The sequence below is a fragment of the Carcharodon carcharias genome, chromosome 22 (assembly GCF_017639515.1).
Source record: "Carcharodon carcharias isolate sCarCar2 chromosome 22, sCarCar2.pri, whole genome shotgun sequence".
NCBI classification, from domain to species: Eukaryota; Metazoa; Chordata; class Chondrichthyes; order Lamniformes; family Lamnidae; genus Carcharodon; species Carcharodon carcharias.
Genome location: NC_054488.1, coordinates 30,426,657 through 30,432,656, shown reverse-complemented (window position 1 = coordinate 30,432,656; position 6,000 = coordinate 30,426,657).

Sequence of the window (6,000 nt, the reverse complement as noted above, 5' to 3'; positions counted from 1 at the left end):
TGAGAGAGGGAATTTGTGTGAGAGAGATCGTGTGTGTGTGTGTGTGTGTGTGTGTGTGAGAGAGAGAGTGTGTGTGTGTGTGAGGCAGGGAGAATGTGTGTGGGAGAGAGAGAATGTGTGTGTGTGAGAGAGACAGTGTTTGTGTGTGAGAGAGATGCGATTGAGTGTGTGTGTGTGTGTGTGTGAGAGAGAGAGAGAATGTGTGTGTCTGTGTGTGAGAGGGAGAATGTGTGTGTATGAGAGAGAGAGAATGTGTCTGTGAGAGAGGGGGAATGTGTCTGTCAAATAGAGAATATGCAGGTGAGAGAGAGAATGCGTGTGTGAGAGAGGAGAGAACATGTGTGTGAGAGAGAAAATGTTTTTGTGTGAGAGAGAATGTATGTGTGTGCATGAGAGAGAATGTGCATGTGTGAGAGAGAGAGAAGGTGTCTTTGTATGTGTGACAGAGAGAGACAATGTGTGTGTGTGAGAGAGAGAGGGCGGGAATGTGTGTGTGAAAGTGTGTGTGTGTGTGAGAGAGAGAGAGAGAACGGATGTGTGTATAAGAATGTGTGTGTGAGAGAGAGAATGTGTGTGAGAGAGGTGTGATTGAGTGTGTGTGTGTGTGTCTGTGTGTGAGAGGGAGAAGGTGTGTGTATGAGAGTGCTGTGATAGAGTGTGTGTCTGAGAGTGAGAGAATGTGTCTGTGAGAGAGGGAGAATGTGTCTGTCAAAGAGAGAATATGCACGTGAGAGAGAGAATGCGTGTGTGAGAGAGAGGGAGAGAACATGTGTGTGAGAGAGAAAATGTTTGTGTGTGCGAGAGAATGTATGTGTGTGCATGAGAGAGAATGTGCATGTGTGAGAGAGAGAGGTGTGTGTGTATGTTTGAGAGAGAGAAAGAGAATGTGTGTGTGAGAGAGAGAGCAGGAATGTGCGTGTGAGAGAATATGTGAGAGAAAGAGAGTGTGTGTGTGAGAGAGAGAAAATGGATATGTGTGTGTGAGAGAGAGAATGTGTGTGTGAGACAGAGAATGTGTGTGTGAGAGAGACAGAATGTATGTGTGTGAGAGAGAATGTGTATGTTTGAGAGTGAGAGTGTGTGTGAGAGAGAGAGAAAATGTCTGTGAGAGATTGTGTGTGAGTGTGTGTATGTGTGTGTGAGAGAGAGCATGTGTGTGAGACAGAGAGAATGTGTGTGTGAGACAAAGAGATGTGTGTGTGAGACAGAATGTATGTGTGAGAGAGAGATTGTGTGTGTATATGTGTGTATGAGAGAGTGCTGTGATAGAGTGTGTGTGTCTGAGAGAGTGAGAATGTGTCTGTGAGAGAGGGAGAATGTATATGTGAGAGAGAGAATATGCATATGTGAGAGAGTATGCGTGTGTGAAAGAGGGATTGCATGTGTGAAAGAGAGGGAGACAACTTGTGTGTGAGAGAGAATATGTCTGTATGAGAGAGAATGTGCATGTGTGAGAGAGAGAGAAGGTGTCTTTGTACGTGTGACAGAGATAGACAATGTGTGTGTGAGAGAGAGGGCGGGAATGTGTGTGAGAAAGTGTGTGTGTGTGAGAGAGAGAGAGAACAGATGTGTGTATAAGAATGTGAGTATGTGAGAGAGAGAATGTGTGTGAGAGAGAGAATGTGTGTGAGAGAGGTGTGATTGAGTTTGTGTGTGTGTGTGTGTGTATGTGTGTGGGAGAGAGAGAATGTGTGCGTCTGTGTGTGAGAGAGAGAATGTGTGTGTATGAGAGTGCTGTGATAGAGTGTGTGTCTGAGAGTGAGAGAATGTGTCTGTGAGAGAGGGAGAATGTGTCTGTCAAAGAGAGAATACGCATGTGAGAGAGAGAATGCGTGTGTGAGAGAGAGGTAAAGAACATGTGTGTGAGAGAGAAAATGTTTGTGTGTGAGAGAAAATGTATGTGTGTGCATGAGAGAAAATGTGCATGTGTGAGAGAGAGAGGTGTGTGTGTATGCGTGAGAGAGAGAGAGGATGTGTGTGTATGAGAGAGAGGTGTGATTGAGTGTGTGTGTGTGTGTGTGTGTGAGAGAGAGAATGTGTGCGTCTGTGTGTGAGAGAGGGAATGTGTGTGTATGAGAGAGTGCTGTGATAGAGTGTGTGTCTGAGAGAGAGAGAATGTGTCTGTGTGAGAGAGAGAATATGCATATATGAGAGAGAGAGAATGCATGTGTGAGAGAGAGGGAGAGAACATGTGTGTGAGAGAGAATACGTTTTTGTGTGAGAGAGAATGTATGTGTGTGCGTGAGAGAGAATGTGCATGTGTGAGAGAGAGAGGTGTGTGTGTATGTGTGAGAGAGAGAGAATGTGTGTGTGAGAGAGAGACCGGGAATGTGTGTGAGAGATTGTGTTTTTGTGTGTGAGAGAGAGACAGAGAATGGATGTGTGTGTGAGAGATAAAGAATGTATGTGTGAGAGAGAATGTGCGTGTAAGAGAGAGTGTGTGTGTGAGAGAGAATATGTGTGTGTGTATGAGAGAGTGGCGCAATAGATTGTGTGTGTCTGAGAGAGAGAATGTACGTGTGAGAGAGAGAGAGGTGTGATTGACTGTGGGTGTGTGAAACAGAGAGAATATGTGTGTGTGAGAGAGAATGTGTGTGTGTATGAGAGAGGTGTGATAGAGTGTGTGTGTGCATGAGAGGGAGAGAGAGAATGTGTCTGACAAAGAGAGAAAGCACGTGTAAGAGAGAGAGAACATGTGTGTGTGAGAAAGAGAATGTACTTGTGTGTGAGAGAGAATGTGTGTGTGAGAGAGAGAATGTGTGTGGGAGAGAGAGGGAGAGAACATGTGTGTGTATGTGTGAGAGAGAGAGAGAGAGCGGGAATGTGTGTGAGAGAGAGTGTGTGTGAGAGAGAGAGAGATTGGATGTGTGTGTGAGATAAAGAATGTGTGTGTGAGAGAGAGTTTGTGTGCGTGAGAGAGGGAATGTGCATGCGTGAGAGAGAGGGTTTTTGTGTATGAGAGAGAGAGAATGTGTGTGTGTGAGAGAGGGAATGTGTGTGAGAGAAATTGTGTGTGTGTGAAAGAGAGAGTATGTGTGTGAGACAGGGAGAATGTGTGTGTGTGAGAGACAGAATGTATGTGTGTGAGAGAGAAAGTGTGTGTGTGTGACAGAGTGTGTGTATGTGAGAGAGAGAGAAGGTATGTGTGTGAGATAAAGAATGTGCGTGTGAGAGAGAGAATGTGCATGCGTGAGAGAGAGGGTTTTTGTGTATGTGAGAGAGAATGTGTGTGTGTGAGAGAGGGAATGTTTGTGAGAGAGATTGTGTGTGTGAGAGGGAGAAAGAGTGTGTGTGTGAGACAGGGAGAATGTGTGTGTGTGAGAGACAGAATGTATGTGTGTGAGAGAGAATGTGTGTGTGTGAGACAGAGAGTGTGTGTGTGTGTGTGAGAGAGTGAGAGAATGTGTGTGTGTGAGAGAGAGTGAATATGTGTGACAGATTATGTGTGTGTGTGTGTATGTGTGTGAGAGAGAGAGAGAGTGTGTGTGTGTGAGTCAGAGAGAATGTGTGTGTGAGACAGAGAGATGTGTGTGTGAGAGAGAGATTGTGTGTGTATATGTGTGTATGAGAGAGTGGTGTGATAGAGTGTGTGTGTCTGAGAGAGAGAATGTGTCTGTGAGAAAGGGAGAATGTGTGTGTGAGAGAGAGAACATGTATATGTGAGAGAGAGAGAATGCGTGTGTGAGAGAGAGGGAGAGAACATGTGTGTGAGAGAGAATATGTGTGTGTGTGAGAGAGAGAATGTGCATGTGTGAATGAGAGGTGTGTGTGTATGAATGAGAGAGAGGGAAAATGTGTGTGTAAGAGAGAGCGGGAATGTGTGGGAGAGATTGTGTTTGTGTGTGAGAGAGAGAAAGAGAACGGATGTGTGTGTGAGAGATAAAGGATGTGTGTGTGATAGAGAATGTGCGTGTAAGAGAGTGTGTAAGTGTGTGTGTGAGAGAGAGAATGGATATGTGTGTGTGAGAGAGAATGTGTGTGTGAGACAGAGAATGTGTGTGCGTAAGACAGAATATGTGTGTGTGTATGAGAGAGTGGTGCGATAGAGTGTGTGTGTCTGAGAGAGAGAATGTATGTGTGAGAGAGAGGTGTGATTGACTGTGTGTGTGTGAAACAGAGGGAATATTTTTGTGTGTGAGAGAGAATGTATGTGTGTGTGCGTGAGAGAGAGAATGTGCATGTGTGAGAGAGAGAGGCGTGTGTGTATGAATGAGAGAGAGAATGTGTGTGTAAGAGAGAGAGCGGGAATGTGTATGAGAAAGATTGTGTGTGTGAGAGAGAGTGTGTGTGTGAGACAGGGAAAATGCGTGTGTTTGAGAGACAGAATGTATGTGTGTGAGAGAGAATGTGTGTGTGAGACAGAGAGTGTGTGTATGTGAGAGAGAGAGAACGTGTGTGTGTGAGAGAGTGAATATGTGTGAGAGAGATTGTGTATGTGTGTGTGTGAGAGAGAGAGAGCATGTGTGTGTGAGAAAGAGAGAATGTGTGTGTGAGACAGAGAAATGTGTGTGTGAGAGAGAGATTGTGTGTGTATATGTGTGTATGAGAGAGTGGTGTGATAGAGTGTGTGTGTCTGAGAGAGAGAGAATGTGTCTGTGAGAGAGGGAGAATGTGTGTGTGAGAGAGAGAGGTATGATTGACTGTGTGTGTGTGAAACAGAGACAATATGTGTGTGTGTGAGAGAAAATGTGTGTATGTATGACAGAGGTGTGATAGAGTGTGTGTGTGCATAACAGGGAGAGAGAGAATGTGTCTGAGAAAGAGAGAAAGCATGTGTGAGAGAGAGGGAGAGAACATGTGTGTGAGGGAGAGAGAATGTACTTATGTGTGAGCGAAAGAGAACATGTAAGAGAGAGAATGTGTGTGTGAGAGAGAGGGAAAGAGCAAATGTGTGAGAGAGAATATGTGTGTGTGAGAGAATGTGCATGTATGAGAGAGAGAGATGGTGTGTGTGTATGTGTATGAGAGAGAGAAAGAATGGATGCGTGTGTGAGATAAAGAAAGTGTGTGTGAGAGAGAGAATGTGCGTGCATGAGAGAGAGGGTTTTTGTGTATGAGAGAGAGAATGTGTGTGTGAGAGAGAGGGAATATGTGTGAGAGAGATTGTGTGTGTGTGTGTGAGACAGAGAGTGTGTGTATGTGAGAGAGAGAATGTGTGTGTGTGAGAGAGAGTGAATATGTGTGAGAGATTGTGTGTGTGTGTGTGAGAGAGAAAGAGTGTGTGTGTTTGAGACAGAGAGAATGTGTGTGTGAGACAGAGAGATGTGTGTGTGAGAGAGAGATAGTGTGTGTATATGTGTGTATGAGAGAGTGGTGTGATAGAGTGTGTGTGTCTGAGAGAGAAAGACTGTGTCTGTGAGAGAGGGAGAATGTGTGTGTGAGAGAGAGAATATGCATATGTGAGAGAAAATGCGTGTGTGAGAGAGAGGGAGAGAACATGTGTGTGAGAGAGAATATGTGTGTGTGTGTGTGAGAGAATGTGCATGTGTGAGAGAGAGGTGTGTGTGTATGTGTTAGCGAGAGAGCATGTGTGTGAGAGAGAATGCATGTGTGAGAGAGAGGAAGAGAAAATGTGCATAAGAGAGAGAGAATGTACTTGTTTGTGTGAAAGACAGAATGTGCATGTGTGTGACAGAGAGAATGTGTGTGTGTGTGTGCCAGAGAGAATGTGCATGTGTGAGAGAGAGAGGTATGTGTGTATGAATGAGAGAGAGAATCTGTGTAAGAGAGAGAGAGCGGGAATGTGTGTGAGAGATTGTGTTTGTGTGTGGGAGAGAGAGACAGAGAATGGATGTGTGTGTGAGAGATAAAGAATGTGTGTGTGGGAGAGAATGTGCGTGGGTGTATGAGAGAGTGGTGCGATAGTGTTTGTGTGTCTGACAGAGAATGTATGTGTGAGAGAGAGAGGTGTGATTGACTGTGTGTGTGTGAAACAGAGAGAATATGTGTGTGTGAGAGAGAATGTGTGTGTGTATGAGACAGGTGTGATAAAGTGTGTGT